The 21,479-nt window shown below is 40.0% G+C and overlaps 1 protein-coding gene across 4 annotated transcripts in view; it reads left to right on the top strand.

The window, feature by feature from the left end:
- Nucleotides 1-21,479, top strand: part of col8a2 (collagen, type VIII, alpha 2) — a 189,627-nt gene that overhangs the window by 73,519 nt on the left and 94,629 nt on the right. The window contains exon 1 of one of the 4 annotated variants that reach the window (XM_057827444.1): nucleotides 14,930-14,977. The exons of the other annotated variants lie outside the window; for them this stretch is intronic. The gene's annotated coding sequence lies outside the window, so the exon portion shown is untranslated. Of the gene's footprint in view, nucleotides 1-14,929; nucleotides 14,978-21,479 lie in introns of those variants that run through there. 4 annotated transcript variants of the gene reach the window in all.

Raw genomic sequence — 21,479 nt, 5'->3', positions numbered from 1 at the left:
GGTGGAGGGGGGCAGTTTCCACACGTACCATGGTCGAATGCATGGCCAATAATGATTGGCTTCCAGGGGCCAAAAATAATATTGTGTTTAATCTAGATATCATTACATGCAAAAAAGCATACGAAATTCAAGGTCGCCATTGTTTCGCTTGAGCAGATTTTCAGTGGTCTTATGACTGCCTGTTTCCTTTAGAAACCCAACCCAGGAGGGATATAGAGGTGCTACTTTCAGAACATTAATAAAATGACGGTAGAAATAGAAATGAATGAGTTTACAACCATTCTAAATCATTCCAAGCTAAATTAATTATTTCAAATAACCTCAATCTAGCTGTTATGCAAACCACAATTTCAAGTGCTCCGGATCTTAGGTTGGGTTTTATTTACATTTCAGACTACTATTATAGGAATTGGTCAGCATTTAGAGTGGGGCAAATAAGTATATTAGTGAGGCCTGTAATTGTCAAAATGGGTAAACCTCAACCATGAGAGACAGAATGTGGAAAAAAAAACACAGAAAATAACATTTTTTGATTTTTTAAAAGAATTTATTTGCAAATCATGGTGGAAAATAAGTATTTGGTCAATACCAAAAGTTCATCTCAATACTTTGTTATGTACCCTTTGTTGGCAATAACGGAGGCCAAACGTTTTCTGTAACTCTTCACAAGCTTTTCACACACTGTTGCTGGTATTTTGGCCCATTCCTTCATGCATATCTCCTCTAGAGCAGTGATGTTTTGGGGCTGTCGTTGGGCAACACAGACTTTCAACTCCCTCCACAGATTTTCTATGGGGTTGAGATCTGGAGACTGGCTAGGCCACTCCAGGACCTTGAAATGCTTCTTACGAAGCCACTCCTTTGTTGCCCTGGCTGTGTGTTTGGGATCATTGTCATGCTGAAAGACCCAGCCACGTCTCATCTTAAATGCCCTTGCTGATGGAAGGAGATTTTCACTCAAAATCTCTCGATACATGGCCCCATTCATTCTTTTCTTTACACTGATCAGTCGTTGTGGTCCCTTTGCAGAAAAACAGCCCCAAAGCATGATGTTTCCACCCCCATGCTTCACAGTGGGTATGGTGTTCTTTGGATGCAATTCAGTATTCTTCCTCCTCCAAACACGAGAACCTGTGTTTGAACCAAAAAGTTCTATTTTGGTTTCATCTGACCATAACACATTCTCCCAGTCTTCTTCTGAATCATCCAAATGCTCTCTAGCGAACCGCAGACGGGCCTGGACGTGTACTGGCTTCAGCAGGGGGACACGTCTGGCAGTGCAGGATTTGAGTCCCTGGCGGCGCATTGTGTTACTGATAGTAGCCTTTGTTACTGTGGTCCAAGATCTCTGTAGGTCATTCACTGGGTCGCCCCGTGTGGTTCTGGGATTTTTGCTCACCGTTCTTGTTATCATTTTGACGCCACGGGGTGAGATCTTGCATGGAGCCCCAGATCGAGGGAGATTATCAGTGGTCTTGTATGTCTTCCATTTTCTAATAATTGCTCCCACAGTTGATTTTTACACCAAGCGTTTTACCTATTGCAGATTCAGTCTTCCCAGCCTGGTGCAGGTCTACAATTTTGTCTCTGGTGTCCTTCGACAGCTCTTTGGTCTTGGCCATAGTGGAGTTTGAAGTGTGACTGACTGAGCCTGTGGACAGGTGTCTTTTATACCGATAATGAGTTAAAACAGGTGCCATTAATACAGGTAACGAATGGAGCCTCGTTAGACCTCGTTAGAAGAAGTTAGACCTCTTTGACAGCCAGAAATCTTGCTTGTTTGTAGGTGACCAAATACTTATTTCCCACTCTAATTTGGAAATAAATTATTTAACAAATCAAACAATGTAATTTTCTGTTTTTTTCAACATTCTGTCTCTCATGGTGTAGGTTTACCCATGTTGACAACTACAGGCCTCTCTAATCTTTTCAAGTAGGAGAACTTGAGAATTGGTGGTTGACTAAATACTTACTTGCCCCACTGTATTGGGCAAGGCATGAATTACTTGCAGCAAAGATTGGTCCCTTTTCCAACCACTAGGGGCAAGAAGTATGTACAAGCAGCAAATGCATCTTATTAAAACATCATAAATATTGACAGCGAAAATGTTAGCCAAAGACTGGATTTACACTTCCCTCTCATTTTCCACAGCTGATGCAAATATATCAAAGTGCATAAAACGTCTTAGCCAATGTGGTTTATTTTGCAGCCCAGTCTGCACTGTTTTGATTTCCTCTTATTTAAATTTTCAGGCACGTGAAGTGCCTCTCTGCCTCCAGCCGTGTTTATTTGCACGGAGCGAGATCCGATCACAAGTGGTCACTCGAGACTCGTGTTGAGACGTCCGTGCCAGCTGTGAACACATGTACTTAAAAGCTATCCATTTTGGATCAGATCACTTAGGGCGCATGTTCATAACAGTTGTGCACTGGGCCTGTAGGGCAGATGTAACATATGAGTGCGGTCTCAGGGGCAATTTTTCTGCGATACATTCGTAAGAAGGGTTAACATTTATGGATACATGTCTGTAAAAGGTAACTAATTGGCTATTTTACTGAGCATTTGTATTCACCTTCACAATAGACTTCACCATCAGTTGACAAAACAGCTTCCACAAAAAATACGCCACGCCTTCCCGTTGGGGGCCGACCCAGGCAGAGCATTTGGCTTTCACTGTGATAAACGCAAACACACGCTGCGCTCAAACGCCGGATTTAGGTGGAAAAAGATGGAAAGTTTTACTGCTTACAAGCAGGCAGGAGTGTCTCAAGAGCAATGGCGTAGGTTTGGTCTCAACATTGGTTGGGACGATATAACAGTATAATCTGCATGTACATTTTTAGATGGGGGACGGGATATTAACAAGACCAAACAGATTGGGTGAACGCGAGTCAGAGCTACAGTTCTCACAAATATGAACCTAATTATTTGATTGGCTAAATGATCAGTGCAAAATAAATCTGTATTGACTTGTACTAACTTTCATGTGTATTAGTTCAGGTGGTACACATTTCGATTAAAACCTTTGTTTAAAAAAAATAAAAAATAAAATAAATAACAAAGAAACATTTTGAAAAATTCCAGAATAAATGTCAGGAATTTATTAGCAAATTTAAATTGCAATATTTGAACATAAATTATATTAACATACATAATTAATACGCACTTGTTAATAATTTCTGAACTATCCAGGAATGTGAAAAATAAACCTTTGTCTTAAGACCACTCAACATTGTCTAAATAAATGAATATAACTAAAAAACTAAAGTAATAAATAAATTATAATAAAAATGGAGCCTTCCTTCAGGTAAAACACAACTGCTTTTGTCCACAAGCACAGCTAAACGCAACAAAAAATGAAAACTTTTTATCTCAACTATGATTAATGTATGATCATCTGAAAAAAATGTCTGCATAGGCTGCGTATATATATTTTTTAAAACAAATATTGTAGAAAATAAATAAATATATTTTAAATAAATAAAAGTCATCAGCCAATCAAATGTAAGTTTGAGGCAAGTCAAATGGACCGGCACATTCAGCAAGTGATAAGGGGTAAATTTCATAATGGTAGGGTCACTTCTATCCTGACAACATATGGGAAGACAATCTAATTGCTTTTATACAGTAACTGTGGTCATTATATAATGAAAATAAGGTTGCTTAAAAGTTGGTGGGGCACATCAACGAAAGTAGTCTTGCATGCCTCCCAGAGTTCTTCCACATTCTTGGGTTTCGTCTTCCATGCTTCCTCTTTCATCCTGTTCATGTCTGGTGACTGGGCTGGCCAGTCCTGGAGGATCTTGATCTTCTTTGCCTTGAGGACCTTTGAGGTAGAGATAGAAGTATGCGATGGAGCACCATCCTGCTGCAGAATTTGTCCCTTTTTATGGTTATGAATGTAAGAGGCAGCTATGATTTGTTGATATTTCAGACTATTTATGTTGCCTTCCACCCTGCAGATCTGTCGCAAACCCCCATACTGGATGTAACCCCAGACCATGATTTTGCCACCACCAAACTCACTGTTTTGGGGCAAAAGGTGGATTTTTCAGATGAATCTTCCATTGAATTTCAGGACAGGTGCCGCAAATATTGCAGGAGACCTACTGGAGCCCGCTTAGATCTGAGATTCACTCAGAAAACAGTGAAGTATGGTGGTGGCAAAATCATGTATCGTACAAACATATGTGTTTTTGTGCTAAACACAGAATAAACTGAATTTATTTAACATCCACACATCACAGCCAACTGTTAACAAACACTTAACAAGTCGACAATGTATCATTTATTAACAGTATAGTAATGATGTATTGACTAGTTATAACGGATAGTTATGATAAAGTTTTACCAAAAACTGTATGGAAACTTTGCGCCTTATGGATTTGTCGGAACTACAAAATGTTTTTACTCCTTCACTTTCGATAACTGACAAACAGTAATGAAAACATAACCACTAATCTGATCTCCAACCGACAATTGCTCGCTACTCTTTCCCCATATCCAAAAATGAAAAAGACATGATTAGCTCTTAGTGTTACCAACGCCTCACAAAGGAATAGAAGGAAAGCCAATGGAAGGGGGTAGGAGGTGGGGGGGGGGCTCAGAGAGTTCCAATGGGATGTGATTAGGCCGAACCTCAACGTTTATGATTTCTGTATTACAGGCACTCGGTGCAAAAAAAAAAAAATCCCTACATGGAAGGAATTTATTCGTAACCAGCTCCATGTGATTTGTTTAGGAGGCAACCACAGCCCGTCGTTTGAGTTGAGGGCTCAGCTTTAAACGCACACGAGCGGCAGAAATATGTAGCGGATGAAGGGCAAGACGCTAGAGAGGAGAACAAGAGAGGAGAATGTGAAAGATGTTGAATAGAAGGTCAGGCAAAGTGATTGAAGGGATCTAACTTACGCAGCCCTAATAGAATACACATGTACTCCTATTGTTTTGAGTCCGCTTATGAGGTTTTCACCCTATAAAGCTGCTGAATTGAGAATTACATTATAGTGTGGCTCCTCTAATAGATTCTGGTGCTGCTTTAGGTTTCATAAACAACACAGGCTAATATCTTTTCCAGGACAGCCTTTAGCTTCATGAGGCAATAAGAGGAGAGTTTGGCTGCAGCTAAGAGAAGAAAACACACTTCTGTGAATTTTGTTGTCATTTTACAGATAACCCTTTGGTTTAATACTAAATTAGAAGTCCAAAGTTGTGTAATAATGTCCACACAAATGGCAGGTCAATCAAAACTTCCCATGATGCAAATATATTTTAATACTCTCTAATTCTAATATGTGCCCGGCTTGTTTATTTTCTCATCATTTTCATTTCCAAGACCAGCCCTCTTTGCGTCTTTCCTGAACGCACGCTCCCACACCTGCGCAGCTGACAGAAATCCTGACCTTGTCCTATACGAGCTCCTGGCCGTCGCTCCAACAATAATGTTTATATGTCTGTCTCAGGAAAGAAAAGACACGCCTGCTGCTAGCAGCTAGTCAAAGCAGGAAATCTACATGTCCGAAGCCGGCATCTCGTGAAGATAAACACCCGAGAGTGTACAAACAGAAAGGCCGCAAATGTACAGGGACAGGCATTTGCGCCTGGCGGCTGGAATTTAAGAAGGCGCTAATTGGTGAAGTGATGAGTGTCGGTGGGTTTTGTGTTGGATTTGGAGCCACAGGCTGGAAAGGACTGGAACTGATTAATCTTTTAACAGTTGCAAATGTTATGGGGTTACTAAGGACTAGAATGTGGTCGAGCCACTGAAAACATTGATCAGAAATGGCAAACGAGTTCACAGTTTTAATAGAATTACAGAAACTTCCAAATGGACGATAAAAGTAGAAGTACTAATTCTTATCCTCTATTAAAGCAAAAGAACACATTAAGCAGAGTGAATCTTACTGAACCTCTTTGTACTGGTTGATCATTTGGATCACATTTACAGTGGGGCAAATAAGTATTTAGTCAACCACTAATTGTGCAAGTTCTCCCACTTGAAAATATTAGAGAGGCCTGAAATTGTCAACATGGGTAAACCTCAACCATGAGAGACAGAATGTGGAAGAAAAAAAAAAGAAAACCACATTGTTTGATTTTTAAAGAAATTATTTGCAAATCATGGAGGAAAATATGTATTTGGTCAATACCAAAAGTTCATCCCAATACTTTGTTATGTACCCTTTGTTGGCAATAACGGAGGCCAAACGTTTTCTGTAACTCTTCACAAGCTTTTCACACACTGTTGCTGGTATTTTGGCCCATTCCTCCATGCAGATCTCCTCTAGAGCAGTGATGTTTTGGGGCTGTCATTGGGCAACACAGACTTTCAACTCCCTCCACAGATTTTCTATGGGGTTGAGATCTGGAGACTGGCTAGGCCACTCCAGGACCTTGAAATGCTTCTCATGAAGCCACTCTTTTGTTGCCCTGGCTGTGTGTTTGGGATCATTGTCATGCTGAAAGACCCAGCCACGTCTCATCTTCAATGTCCTTGCTGATGGAAGGAGATTTTCACTCAAAATCTCTTGATACATGGCGCCATTCATTCTTTTGTTTACACAGATCAGTCGTCTTGGTCCCTTTGCAGAAAAACAGCCCCAAAGCATGATGTTTCCACCCCAATGCTTCACAGTGGGTATGGTGTTCTTCGGATGCAATTCAGTATTCTTTCTCCTCCAAACACGAGAACCTGTGTTTCTACCAAAAAGTTCTATTTTGGTTTCATCTGACCATAACACATTCTCCCAGTCCTCTTCTGGATCATCCAAATGCTTTCTAGTGAACCGCAGAAGGGCCTGGACGTGTACTTTCTTCAGCAGGGGGACACGTCTGGCAGTGCAGGATTTGAGTCCCTGGCAGCGCATTGTGTTACTGATAGTAGTCTTTGTTACTGTGGTCCCAGCTCTCTGTAGGTCATTCACTAGGTCCACCCGTGTGGTTCTGGGATTTTTGCTCACTGTTCTTGTTATCATTTTGACGCCACGGGGGGAGATCTTGCATGGAGCCCCAGATCGAGGGAGATTATCAGTGGTCTTGTATGTCTTCCATTTTCTAATAATTGCTCCCACAGTTGATTTCTTTGCACCAAGCGTTTTACCTATTGCAGATTCAGTCTTCCCAGCCTGGTGCAGGTCTACAATTTTGTCTCTGGTGTCCTTCGACAGCTCTTTGGTCTTGGCCATAGTGGAATTTGGAGTGTGACTGACTGAGATTGTGGACAGGTGTCTTTTATACCGATAATGAGTTAAAACAGGTGCCATCAATACAGGTAACGAGTGGAGCCTCGTTAGAAGAAGTTAGACCTCTTTGACAGCCATAAATCTTGCTTGTTTGTAGGTGACCAAATACTTATTTTCCACTCTAATTTGGAAATAAATTCTTTAAAAATCAAACAATGTGATTTTCTGTTTTTTTCCACATTCTGTCTCTCATGGTGGAGGTTTACCCATGTTGACAACTACAGGCCTCTCTAATCTTTTCAAGTAGGAGAACTTGCCCAATTGGTGGTTGACTAAATACATATTTGCCCCGCTGTTACTAGAAAACTTGTGTTTTGGGTTTTGGTAGTGCCTGTGACACAAAAAATCATGTTTATTTCATATTACATGTGGTATTTTATGCTCATGAATGAAATGGACCGCTTGGATGAGTGTGGAAGCGATCGATATATTTATGCAATTTTTTGAATCCCTCACTACGAAAATGAGACACTTCCGGCCACGGTCTCGGATTGACGAAGAAGGCGAATGTGTGACGTCAGCGGACTAACCATCGTCACAATACAGCCATTGGTATCGTATGCAGAAGGACTACGGATTCAGCTGATTTTGCGGATTAGGTGGTTTATTTGTTGCGTCACGCCAGCCCAATGTGCTGCAGACTTTTGTTGCTACACCGGGGAGAGTGATGTGAGGCTTTTTGGAACTTCAAAAGATCCTGTTCGCCACAAAGTAGGGGCAAAACAAGTATGAAAATGGAGAAACCACTGGACGGATGACTAATTGAGTAAGCTACGTGTTTTATGTAATGTCAAATACTGGGATCATGGCAAACGTTTTAATAAGGAGGTGGCTTGCATTTTGTGGGTGACAATGATCAGCGTCTTGTCGCACACCATGGTCGTCGGCCGATAAAGGCGTGCCTCGCTCTCGTCCCCGGTTCACGATTGTGAAGAGACTTCCACCCTACTTGGTCCTCTTCGCGTACCCGCCTATACAGTAGAGCGCTATACTCAGCTTGGGATCGGACAGCCATGCGCTCCGACGTCGGTCGGTTTGTCCACCGAGAATGCGCTATTTTCGGCGTACATTCCCCTCTGCGTCCCCGGCGACAAGCACTGCCTGCCTGCCAGGGCCGCAGCAGAATGACGGGTCGAAACCTGCTCGCCGCCGGGGGCTGGCCGTTCGGTGAAGACACTCACCCCCGCTGCCGTCTGATACATGAGTAGGGGTAGTTTTGTGGGATTTTTTTCGTTTTTGAAAGGTGAGAAAGAGGCTTGGAAGAGCCCCTCAGTTTGGCCAGCATGTCGCTTAGGTCTCACACCTTCTGTTTTGTTTATGCTCTTTCCTCCGTCTCCAAAGCTGGGGCAGGGAAATGACAAAAGCCAGACTAATTCCGGTGGCATAAAATACAGTTCGAGATGCTTAAGAAGTCGGCAGCTTTGACCATTATGCAAAAAATTGGAATAGAGAGATTATTAACAATGACATTTTGCTGCATTTTCCTCGTTCTGAAAATTCCCCCTCATTGAGCTGAATTCTAAATCAGCTGAATTCGTTACTCTGCCGACGTCATCACCCAGATGGAGGCGCGAGAGTGCTATAATGAAAGGCGGGGCTAACCATCAGATTAAAAGGCTTTCTCGTCATCTGCGCTTTGCCAAATTGTTGTATATAGTCGAATCGTTAAATTGTTGTATATTGTCGAATTGTCTCAAAATATAATTTTAATTCACACATGATAATGCTATTTAAGATTTTTTATATGGTGCACTTTAATCATATGATATCAGTCCTGAAACTTTTCAGACACACCTCAAATTTGGTCTTTTCCCACCACTATTGATGCCAAAAACTTTACACTCAATGGCGCCATCAGGGGGTGGCCAGGGGTGGCCGCAGCCCCCCCTATACATTTTTTGGCCACCCTACTGACCACCCCAGTGGCCAGTATAACAGTGGCGCGAGAAGTGGGGTGTTGAGGGTGCTGTAGCACCCCCTGGTGTTAAACCGAGGCATATTGGACCTTTTATTTTCAAATGTGTTCATGTGTCATTGCCGTCTAGCTGCAAGGAATTGCATTATAGTACACGGGCGCTCCAATACAAAAACTCCAACACACACTGTAATAGAACGCTGCCTTTGTAGTAGCCTAGTAGTAGTACGTAAACTATCCAGCATGTATGGCGAAAATGCGCAATCATGAATCAAATTTGGACCAAAATGGCTCTTCTTGGATGGGAAAAACTAAAAAAGCTGTGAGTGACTTCCAGCGCCGCTGCAGTATAATGTCAGATTGTGGTAGCTGTGGAACTCAAAATGTTGACTATACTGTTATGGGCTATGCACATTAAATCATTAGTAACATTAAATATAGCACAATACACCAAAGTATACCTATCAGTAGGCGTGTCCTTAAGTCTTTCTGATAGTTTTCTTCTGGCCTTTTACTGCATTAACATAATAAAAACCTGAAATTATGGCTTTTAGTTTTGGTGTACCACCTAAGATTTTAAGTGGCCCCGTCTGGCCACCCCTATGAACAGTTTCTGGAGGCACTACTTTTTATTTATTTATTTATTTATGTATGTATTTTTTAAATCTTGTATTTATTTATTTATTTATTTTAAAATTTTTATTTATTTTTATTATTTTTATTTATTTATTATTTTTTTAACTTAATTTTTAAAAAATTATATCTTTTTTTTCCTGGAGGTGCTACGGTTTACACTATGGTCACCAATAACTACAAACAAAAGAAATAAAACATTAACAGAAAAAGTCTAATTCCAAAGAACCACATCAAGACTTTGCTACATCTCAATTTATTCTCTTTGGCCCTTGGTCATTCCTCATAAAGCTGTTCTTGGAGCACATATGTCTCCATCCATGCAATTTATGCCCGTTATCTGGTAGCAACCCAATCCAAGAATTTGGTTTTGATCGTGGTCTCGAACTTGACGCCTCTGTGGGTGGTCCGTGCAGCAGTTTTGATGCTACATGTTTGTATAGTTCAGAGGTCTTTATTTTTCTGGCACTTCCCTTAGTGCAAAGAAAATCTGAAGGCCCGCTGTCTGTTTTCTTTCACATATAGTTACACATCTCCAGGCTTCCCGAAAAAAGTCAGCGCACAAAGCTGAAAACATGGAAAAACAAGAAAGGCACAAAACTCCGCCAAGCAGGGATTACGTTCACCAGTATATGCCAGTATTTGGCTTTTATGTTGTGGAAATATCTGACAAATGTTTGGAATAAGCCAATGCTATTCACAGCAAAGGGTAAGGTACCACAAACTGAAAATACTGTGCACTTTGTGGTGATATATAAAGTTGGTTGAATTTACTGTGTGCTTGATGTACAGTGTAAATGGAACAGTGCAGTCACCGTTTTATTCCATGGGATTTGTTCAAGGCCTAGAGCAACTGGTAAAAATTTGTGACACTAAAACTGACACATTTAATAAAGTTTGTTGTTTATTAAAACTCCAAAACCTTATAATTTGGTCCGATGAAAGTCCACTACCGTATTGCAAATATATATAGTACTTTAATATGAAACGTCAACGAAATGAGCAAATATGTTGTTGTAAATGTACTGTGGACCTTCAAATGGAGACGTATATACAAACAGAGAACAACAATACGCAATGATATAGAATACAGGTAGTCCCCGGGTTATGACGTACTCGATTTAGGCGATTTTGACTTTTCGATGCCGGAGTCTCGTCCGCCATTTTGTCTCCAGTCTGAAAGGAATAGTATCTTTTCTCGTATTTACTGTTTGTATTACTCTAACACACTAATATAATCAATCAGGGAATAGTATCTTTTCTCATATTTACTGTTTGACTGTATTACTCTAACACACTCAATATAAAATGAATAGCATTTATATCATAGTTTAAGAAAAACAAGCAGAACATATTTGATATTATGAACAAGTGGACTTGAAATGATTAAAATTTGCAGCGCCAAGACAACAGGCAGATAAGGGCAGAACAGATACAGGACGCCTTCTGACCACGGAAGCCCAACGCGCGTCATGCAGCTGACTGAGCAAGATTGACGCTGACAAGCAGGTGATAGGCAAGACATCTACCAGCCCACGTCTGCACCAACAAATCCCGCAATCAAGTCTTCTGTACAGTCCAGAACAAATGGCGGGACATCTTGTTTTACCACAAGGAACATCTGATATGGAAGAACCCGCCACCGAGAAGTGAAGACTCAGCACTCGTGTGACACTGAGATTGGAAAAATCCTTAACTCTCGTTGCCCTGACAACAGTAACGCCCTAATTCTCTTGTCCAACAGACAATAATCCTAAACAACGCCCAAACACACCCTTCCAGACCACAGCCCGCCTCATCAGAGCCTTTGAAAGACTGAATGTTTAACTAATCATTGTCATTTTTCTTGGGAATCTTTTGTTGACTTGTATTATGGTGACCCTGTATCCAGTTTGCCTCCTCGCGTGGGTCTTTCTGTGCTGTATGATTGCTGCCGAATTGGAATAAATTGTCAACTTGTGTTTTGAAGCCTTTTCCCGGATTTTAAAATTGAGTCAGTACAGGGAGGTTAAGACTAAGATGAACGCGCGGCGTTTGGCCTTTTGGCTGGGTTGTTGGAGTTCCGCCGGCCTGGGTTGTTGGAATTGCACTAGTGCGGTTCCAGTGGTTCGGCTGGCGTGATTCTGGCATTCTGGCCTTTCCCTTCAAGAAAGAGTCCTTCAAGTCGTATTTTTAAATTTTTTTGGGTGCATAAACAGTACCTTATTGTACATCACCGTATCTTATTATTACTTTATCAATATGACGTGTTCTGTCTTCACTAAAGGTGAAGTTGTTCAGCTTGACAGACAGCAATCAGAGCAATTGTGCTTTTTGAAGCTTTTTACTTCCTTCACTTTTCACAATTTGTCAAGCTGTAACACACATATGCACATCTACGTTCAAAATGACACGCATTTTAACAATAAAACACTTGACACAAAAAAATTGGTGGTCAAACGTCCATGTAGTCTGATCAATATGTACATTTAGTAGATTAAATTAGCCTAATTTGCCATTTTAAATGCTACGAATGCTAATGTATGTAAAATTCTTATAGCAAATCTCTCACACATAACTCCACAAACTGTACCTCTGAACTTAATTACAAATGCATACGCAAACATATATTAGCATAAACAACTTACAGCCTGATGTGAGCTGAAACAGAACGCAGCTTTCCTTTATCAATAGCCACGTTTACATGCTGACTTTTATTCATACCGATTCAAATCATTCCGAATGGAAATTTCACATCAGCTGTTTACATGTCACTTCATCTATTCCGATCCAGCGTTTACATGTGACTGCCTTTATTCCGAAAGGACGTTTGACAACTGCCGTCTGACATGCGCAGATTAATCAAAACAAAGCGTCACGTTGCAAAACATGGAGATCGATCGTCAGATCAGCTGCTGTTTTAACTTTTCGAGTGGAAACAAAACTTCAGAATGATACGCCGTTCATTTAAAAAGTTGTGTGGGTGCGCTGTGCGTGTGCTTGGAAGCCATGTTGCAAGTGACGTTACTTACGTCACCAAGTGATCTCACCACGTCAGTACGGAGCATGCGCAGAAAGAACGCAACCAGACACCATTCCGCTTCCCTGTTTACATGATATAATTTTACTTCTAATCGGTTTGGGAAAAGGAATATTCCACCCCTGTGAATCGGAATGAAATTCCATTCAGTTTGGGCCTGTTCATTCCGAATGAGGTGTTTATATGGAACACATTTATTCGGTTTGAACAAATATTCCGATTGTGATTGGAATATTTGCTCCATGTAAACGTGGCAAATGTCAGACGTCTGAGTCTGCTCTTGAGTCATACGAGACGACAGTCCATATAGACAGTCCATTAGAACGTATAAATACGTTCTATTTTTAATTGTTTCAGCGTCCCAAACAACACGTATTTATACATCTTTTAAGTTTCTTTTTTTTTTTCATAAGAGACATCTCTGGGTTCTGAATCAACTGAGCTCCAAAGCACAAAGCTGAAAATCCATTTTAAAGCAATAAAACTGGCCACTGGAGGGCAGTAGCGCATTTGGTAAGACCCGCAACCCGATTGAACGGCAATGAACGGCTGGACAGCACAGCCGGGGCGCCGGCGGAAGGATGCCAGGTGGCGGACGACCGAGCAGAACAACCAAAAGGACGTCCGGGATGCCAGGTGTTGGATGACCGAGCAGATCGACCGGGACCATCAGTGCAGCGGACGATGTTGTTGAGTCCGTGCTGCTCACCGAGCAGACCCGCAGACACACACAAAAAAAAAAATCCATCTTTATGAGTCAGGCAACGATGAGGGAAAGTTTACGTGGCTGTCGCGGCAACAACAGCGTCATCTCTCAGTTAGTTATGTGTAAATAAATTGTTACTTTGCTATTAAAAGCTCTTTTTGTCTTGTTGTTTGTTATTTTGTAAAAGGAAAACATTATTCAGATGTTTGGGATGTAACTAAAGCAAAAAAATAGCTGTGTTAAAGTCAAAGATATGTTTGAAATTTATGCTTTCACAAAAAGCTCAATTTCTCTCAATTTTTTTCATCAGAAATTGGAAAATTGCTCAAGCTATTTTCTAATGCTGATTTCTAAATAATGGAAAAAAATATGAACTAACTTTTATTCCTGCTGAAAGAAGAGAGTCTAATCTTTCTTTTGGTGGGTTCAATGTTTATATAGCAATAGAAAAGAATTTTTTGTGGGCCTTGCAAAATCGGTCAAAATCCAGTAAAACGGCCGGGAGCGAAGGGCCTTGCTCCGGTAAAAATGGCTGGGAGTGAATGAGTTAAACAAAATACAATACTTTTGGACCTTTTGGTTCGTTATTTTGATATTTTAAAATGGTAATGGTGTAATACTTATATAGCGCTTTTCCACCTTTCAAGGTTAATATCGACTTCCGCCGAAATTCAGATTACGTCGCCAGCGTAGGAACAGAACTCATTCGTAACCTGGAGACTACTTGTATATAGTTTCTGCTCAGTGAAACAACAACTAATTTTTTTTTTTTTTTTAAAGCCCCTGCCCCCTTAAAAAGAGCGACAACTATTAAAAAGTCGAACTGTTATTCCTTTCATGCAGTTCACTGGCACAGTTTTGGCAGCCTCATTATTTATTAATGATCCATTTCAACAGCATGTTTAATGTACAGACACTTTCTATTTCAGTTCCATCTTTTTTGCCACTACTAAATAACTTGAGGTAATTAATTGAAAACCTTTTAGCACGTGTAATGGATTAAGCGGTAACTCCTATGGCAACGTTTTATGGCAAATTCCCACCCTCGCTGAACAACGTTACTTTGTTCCCTATTTATACACCCAGCATGATCAAGGGAGAAAAAGGCTCACCGCTGACAGTTAAGAATTTTAAATGTTTCTCTGAGAGCTGGTTTTGTGTTATTGAAACCTTTGCAACTATTGCACATTCAAATTGTGAGATGACGATTTCAGTGCAATTTCTCACCTTCCCTGTCTTCAGTGATGATGGGTGGCGGGACATGTGGAAACAGCTGTTATGGGAGGAGGTTCCTGTAAGCATCAAGGTCAAGATGGGTTATAAATCGGAAGCTGCCCGACATACTTAGCTTGTGAGTGTGTGTCTATGTACAGCTCTTCCGACACGCTCAGAAGAAGCGGCGTGATGAGACCATGTTTCTTTAAAGACACACAAACAAGCAAGACATGGAGTTTTCTCTGAGGTCAGTGTGAGGTCTGGTGGGTAAATGGGTTTGTTATAAAAGGACCGACCATACAAAAGCAGAATGGATAGGATGGCAGTGAGGCGTTTACAAAAGCCAGAGGAGAAGCTGCTTAGTGTGAACACAAGGGACAAAGGTCAGGTAAAAGGATGGAAGGTGGTCTCAACCTAAGACAAGCCATTTTAGGTTTGTGATCATCTGTTAGATGTAACTTGGAATCATTTATTATTTAATCCGCATTTAAATTCAGATCAATTTTCACAGGGTCAACAGGTTGGTCTTATATGATGTCAACACCGTTCCATTCTCTGATTGGTTGTTTCGAGCAAAACCTGTTCCATTCAAGCACACACTCATTGCAATCAACATACCGTAATTTTCGGACTTTAAGCCGCTACTTTTTCTCCTCATTTTGAAAATAAATTTGAAACTCAAAAAAAAAAAAAATATATATATTTGATAAATTTTTTTTTTTTTTTGATTGAAGCAACTTTTTTGATTGAAGTAATGTTGTTTTGTGTTTGGGCCACATTTTGCCTGGGACATTTGTGTCTTTATTATTCAATCAAAAATGAATTTGCGTCATACAAAAAATATTTTCAAAAGAAAAATCACTTCAATCAAAAAAACAAAACAAAAAGAGAAAAACTTCAATCATTGGAAAAAAAAGTTTTAGAATGAGAAACATTTGAGACTCAAAAATTTGCATTTGAACACTTAATTTTTCATCTAAAAAGTTGTCTTCGATTTTAGCAATCTTTTTTGTGTTTGGGCCATACTATGGGTAGGACATTTGTGTCTAAATCATTCAATCCCCCAAAAAGTTGCTTGAAGCAAAAAAAAAAAAAAAAAAAAAAAAAAAAATTTTTCAATCAAAGAAAAAAATCATTTGAAAAATAAAAATTGCCCTCCCTTATTTAATTTTATTTTTTAAAATAATATGCAAAGCAAATGACCGTCTAAGGTGCTAGTCACATGATCTGTTCGAAAAATAATTCTGACCCACTATAAAAATGTCTTTTTTTTTTGTTTGTTTTGTTGATTGTTTTCTTGCTTTACAACTTTTATATATATATATATATATATATATATATATATATATATATACATATATATATATATATATATATATATATATATATATATATATATATAGGAAAGTCAGTTACATGCAGTGACACTTTTTGGCCACCAAGAGGAGCCTGCCCCCCTTAAACTCCGCTTATGTGTTTTATTTGCTGTCTGAGTTTTATCGCGATGCGGTGTTTTTGTCTCATTTCTTTTTTTCTTAATGTCATTGCATACTACTTTCCTGCATTTTATTTATCTTGAGGCATGTTTGTCTTTGTTGTAAAGCACTTTGAGGACCTTTCAGGTTTTGTAAAGGGCTATATAAATAAATTTTATTGATTGAATGATTATTTGACAGTGGCAACCTAAGACTGCCATAAAACTATCATAATTATGACATGACCCTATCATGGGCATTAATGAATGCTTATGACAGATGTCATTTTGTGTCATTCGGCAAATTTTCTCAGTTTTGAATAGGAGTAAAAGATCCGAGCTGGACATTAATGGAGTTAGTGACATAATTTCATGGGACTGTCAAGTCATAATTATGATGGTCGTATGATAGTCTCATGGCGCCACCGTCAAATAAAGTGTTACCAAATAGCTTAACTAGCAATTAATGATACAACTGAAACAATAACTGAAGAAATAATTAGCACAGAACATGAATTTTTATTGTTATTTACATCTGTAGTGCTGCAATGCATGCTAGGAGGCATGTTGTACGACAACAGTGTTGACAGCAGGTGGCAGCAGAGGTTGACTGTCTCTCCCAAGGAAGCAGTGATGGCCAAATGAAGCTTCTTGAAGCAATTATTGGTGGTTCATCATTATTTGCGGTAATGACAGTCTTGTGATGCCGCTGTCAAATAAAGTGTTACCGGTGAATATGTTTTGGTGTAAATATCCCATGATACAGTGCGGATACACTGGTGGCCAAAAAAATTGGCAACCCTGCAATTCTGTCAGATAATGCTCAATTTCTCCAAGAAAATGATTGCAAATACAAATGTTTGGTAGTAATATCTTCATTTATTTTGCTTGCAATGAAAAAACACAAAAGAGAATGAAAAAAAATTAAATCATTATCATTTTACACATAACTCCAAAAATGAGCGGGACAAAAGTATTGGCACCCTCACCCTTATACTTGACAACACAACCTTTAGACAAAATGACTGTGAACAACCGCTTCCGGTATCCATCAATGAGTTTCTTACAATGCTCTGCTGGAATTTTAGGCCATTCTTCTTTGGCCAACTGCTTCAGGTCTCTGAGATTTGAAGAGTGCCTTCTCTAAATTGCCATTTTCAGATCCCTCCACAGCTGTTCTATGGGATTCAGGTCTGAATTCATTGCTGGCCACTTTCGAAGTCTCCAGTGCTTTCTCTCAAACCATTTTCTAGTGCTTTTCGAAGTGGGTTTTGGGTCATTGTCCTGCTGGAAGACCCATGACCTCTGAGGGAAACTTTTTCACGCTGGGCCCTACACTATGCTGCAAAATTTGTTGATAGTCTTCGGACTTCATTATGCCATGCACACGGTCCAGCAGTCCAGTGCCAGAGGAAGCAAAGCAACCCCAAAACATCAGGGAACCTCCGCCATGTTTGACTTTGGGGAATGCGATCTTTTCTTTGAAGGCCTCGTTTTTTTTCCCCTGTAAACTCTTATGTTGATGCCTTTTTACGAAAACCTCTACTTTTGTCTCATCTGACCAGAGAACATTCTTCCAAAATGTTTTGGCTTTCTCAGGTAAGTTTTGGCAAACTCCAGCTTGGCTTTTTTATGTCTCTGGGTCAGAAGGTGGGGTCATCCTTGGTATCCTCCCATAGAGTCCCTTTTCATGCAGACGCTAACGGATAGTACGGGTTGATACTATTGTACCCTCGGACTGCAGGGCAGCTTGAACTTGTTTGGATGCTAGTCGAGGTTCTTTATCCACCATCCGCACAATCTTTTGTTGAAATCTCTCATGAATTTTTCTTTTCCGTCCATATCTAGGTAGGTTAGCCACAGTGCCATGGGCTTTACACTTATTGATGACACTGTCCACGGTAGACACAGGAACATTCAGGTCTTTGGAGATGGACTTGTCGCCTTGGGATTGCCCATACTTCCTCACAATTTTGCTTCTCAAGTCCTCAGACAGTTCTTTGGTGTTCTTTCTTTTCTCTATGCCTAAAGTGGTGCACACAAGGACATAGGACAGAGGTTGAGTCAGCTTTAATCCATTTTAACTAGCTGCAGGTGTGATTTTGTTATTGCCACCACTTGTTATGTGCCACAGGTAAGTAAAATGTGCTGTTAATTACACAAATTAGAGAAGGATCACATGATTTATCAAAGGGTGCCAATACTTAATGCCGTTTTTATGTGAAATTTGGTGGTTGGCGGCTTATAGTCAGGTGCGCCTTATAATCCAAAAATTACATTACATGAACACATTTAATTGTCAGCATATCTAATATTTAACTACTTTTTGTGTGTAAATCCTATTTTGTAGTGATGCATGATAATGCATTTTTCAGCCGATACCGATAACCGATAATTTCCTCCTCATTCCAACCCATAACCGATAATGCATTTTTCAGCCGATACCGATAACCGATAATTTCCTCCTCATTCCAACCCATAACCGATAATGTCAAGCCGATAATTCTATTAAAAGATTTATGTAAAATTTTAAAGTATACACAAGAGAAAATATTACTGTGCAAAAATATTATTGCTCTTTTTTTCAACTTCAAATGTGAACAAGTAGTAAATTCCAACATCTAAATAAAGACAGATTGTCTGACATTGTGGAATGGTAAACTTTTGGCAACAATTACTTACAGAGTAAATACCTAAGTTGCACAAAAATGGCTTTAAAAGTAAGCCATTCCTAACGTATAACATGACTACACAGCAAAAACACAACTCCTTAAAACGTGTTAAATACCCTTGTTTTCAGTGTAAATCTATTGGAAAAGGGTGAAATTAACTGCCAGCACTTCAAGTATATTTCACTCAGATTTCTTGAAGAAAAATAGCCAGCTGAAAATAAGCTTAACAGCCTTATTTTAAGCAATGCATTATTATACATAATCCTAAAAAAAATAAATAAATAAATGTCAGAAATGTTCTTTATTCAAGAATATGTATGGTTCAAAACATTATTTGAAAGCAATTTTTTCTTGATTTAGGTGAAAAATGACCTTATTTTTGTGATGTTTGGCCTTAATAAGAACAAATGGCAATATTTAGTTCAAGTAAGTGGAATAATCTGGCGCATTCATCTGTTAACTAGTCTTCGACACTCAAAACAAGATGGGGAAAATTATTTGATTAAAGAAGAATGATTTGATTAAGACGTCATAAATTTAAAGCGTACTGAATGCATTACTGACTGGATGACTTCTTTGTGTGGTTTGGTGCATGTTACAATTATCAACCAACCACTGTGCTGTCATGATAAACATGCTTACTTGACATCACTTGTCCAAATGTCTGTGGTAAAACTGATGTGATCGGCATGTCTTTCACAAAGAATCGTGGTCGTATAAACTGCATTATTTTTTCATCCAGGGGTTTGGCTATCGGGTCATTTCGGGAATTTCCTCCCGCCTGTGCCCTTCAGTCCGCCCAGCTGCCAAATTAGCACCTGCGCCAGGCCTCTGTCTTGAACCGGAGTGGCGGCGGCATCTAAGTTCGTACCGGATATCCACCCACCCCGGCAGGCTCGCTGCGGCGTATTCGGTGCATGGCTCTGCTCTGCCCGCCTAGGGCGAGGCAGCGGCCTGCCGGACCGGCGGGCTCCGTCGGAAGACAGCTACTTGTCGACTATCGGTCTCGTGAAGTGTTTAGCCATAGATGGGAGTTTACCACCCGCTTTGGGCTTTATTCCCAAACAACCCGACTCCGGGAGGACCGCAGTTTACAATAGCTTTAGCATTCGCGCTAGCAGCAGCCTCGTATTCGTTCCCAAAATCATTGTGATGCAGTTTTAAATGGCTGCTCTGTTAGTGGTGTTCCATGAGGACACTTTCTTTACGCCTTGTGGAACTTCTGCAGTGAATGTTTTGTAGATGGCGGGAGCGTCGTTTATTTCATTTCACACACGGGAAAATCAACACACGCTAGTGAGAGCGCCTCAACACTGATGTGTAACACCGCCTCCTCAATGACGCCGTACTCCTCAACCCCTCCTCCCACAGGGGCTTCAGAGAGGGGAGGGGTTGAGCAGGCGGCGGTGGAGAAGTGGAGAAAACTGCTTGGTCGTGCACATTTGGAGGCTAAATCGAGTATATAAGGATCAGATTGCATTATCGATTGATTTTTAAAAATGTTTTATCTGTATTATCTGTGTGACGTCATAACTGCCATTATCAGCTGATAATTATCGGTAACTGATATTATCGTGTATCTTTACTATTTTGAGCAATCATGAATCATAACAGATGTGGCAAGTGTTACTGATCAAACCAGTAAATGTTTATATCCCGATCTACAGTGGAGTTGGGATGGTTGGTAAATTATTTATTAAGTAGAAATAGACCTGACAAGCTATGTTAAAAACAACCCCAAAACAAAACAAGAGGTGTAGTGGTGCATGAGGCAGAAAGTGGTAAGGCATAGGATCAGTTTATTTGGCTTTAGTCCACCGTGACCCAGGAATATATTTTCAATCTAAAAAGATTATTTTACAACTTTTACGTTTATTGTTATATATGTAGTAATACCCCACCTTCAGGCTGAAGAAAGGGCTAATGTTGCAGATATACAAAAAAAAAAAACATAAGTACCAGTATGTGGCAAATACTAAAAATGGTTTTCATGGAGGTCTGCCAGTCTGGTAATGTAACTAGTAGTGATACTTCAATGCACTGGCGTGTTATATATATTAAAAAAAAAAAGAATTGGTCAAATAGGTGTGTGTCCTTGATTGGTTTAGAGCAGTGGTTCTTAACCTGGGTTCGATCGAACCTCAGGGTTCGGTAAAGGTTACGACACCCAAGGCCCTATTTTTGGACGCTGACTAAATCTAAGGCAAAGTGGCATTTTAGACCAGGTTTTGGACTGGTTAGTGCCCAATTTACAAGCTTTATACAGATTGTTTTAACTGGTAATCCTCTATCTCAGGGGTTTCCAAACTATTCCACATCGGGCAGCTGTGGGTGCTGGATTTCTTTCCAACAAAACAGCTTGACACATGTGTACCAATCTGGTGTTTTACAAGTGTAATCAGTTGATTGTAGTCAGGTGCTGCTTTTTCTTTAGCAGAAACCTTATTGGTTAAACGGTCTGTGCTTGATCGGTAGGAACAAAAAACAGGACCCACAGGGGTCTTTGAGGACCGGTTTGGGAACCACTGCTCTATCTGATGGAAGGAGAAACTGTTTGCTCAGTGGAAGGTTGACTCTCACTTGGTATGAAGAAGTACTACAGA

This window comes from Corythoichthys intestinalis, chromosome 22, assembly GCF_030265065.1.
Source record: "Corythoichthys intestinalis isolate RoL2023-P3 chromosome 22, ASM3026506v1, whole genome shotgun sequence".
NCBI lineage: Eukaryota > Metazoa > Chordata > Actinopteri > Syngnathiformes > Syngnathidae > Corythoichthys > Corythoichthys intestinalis.
This window is presented reverse-complemented; position numbering and strand designations above follow the sequence as displayed.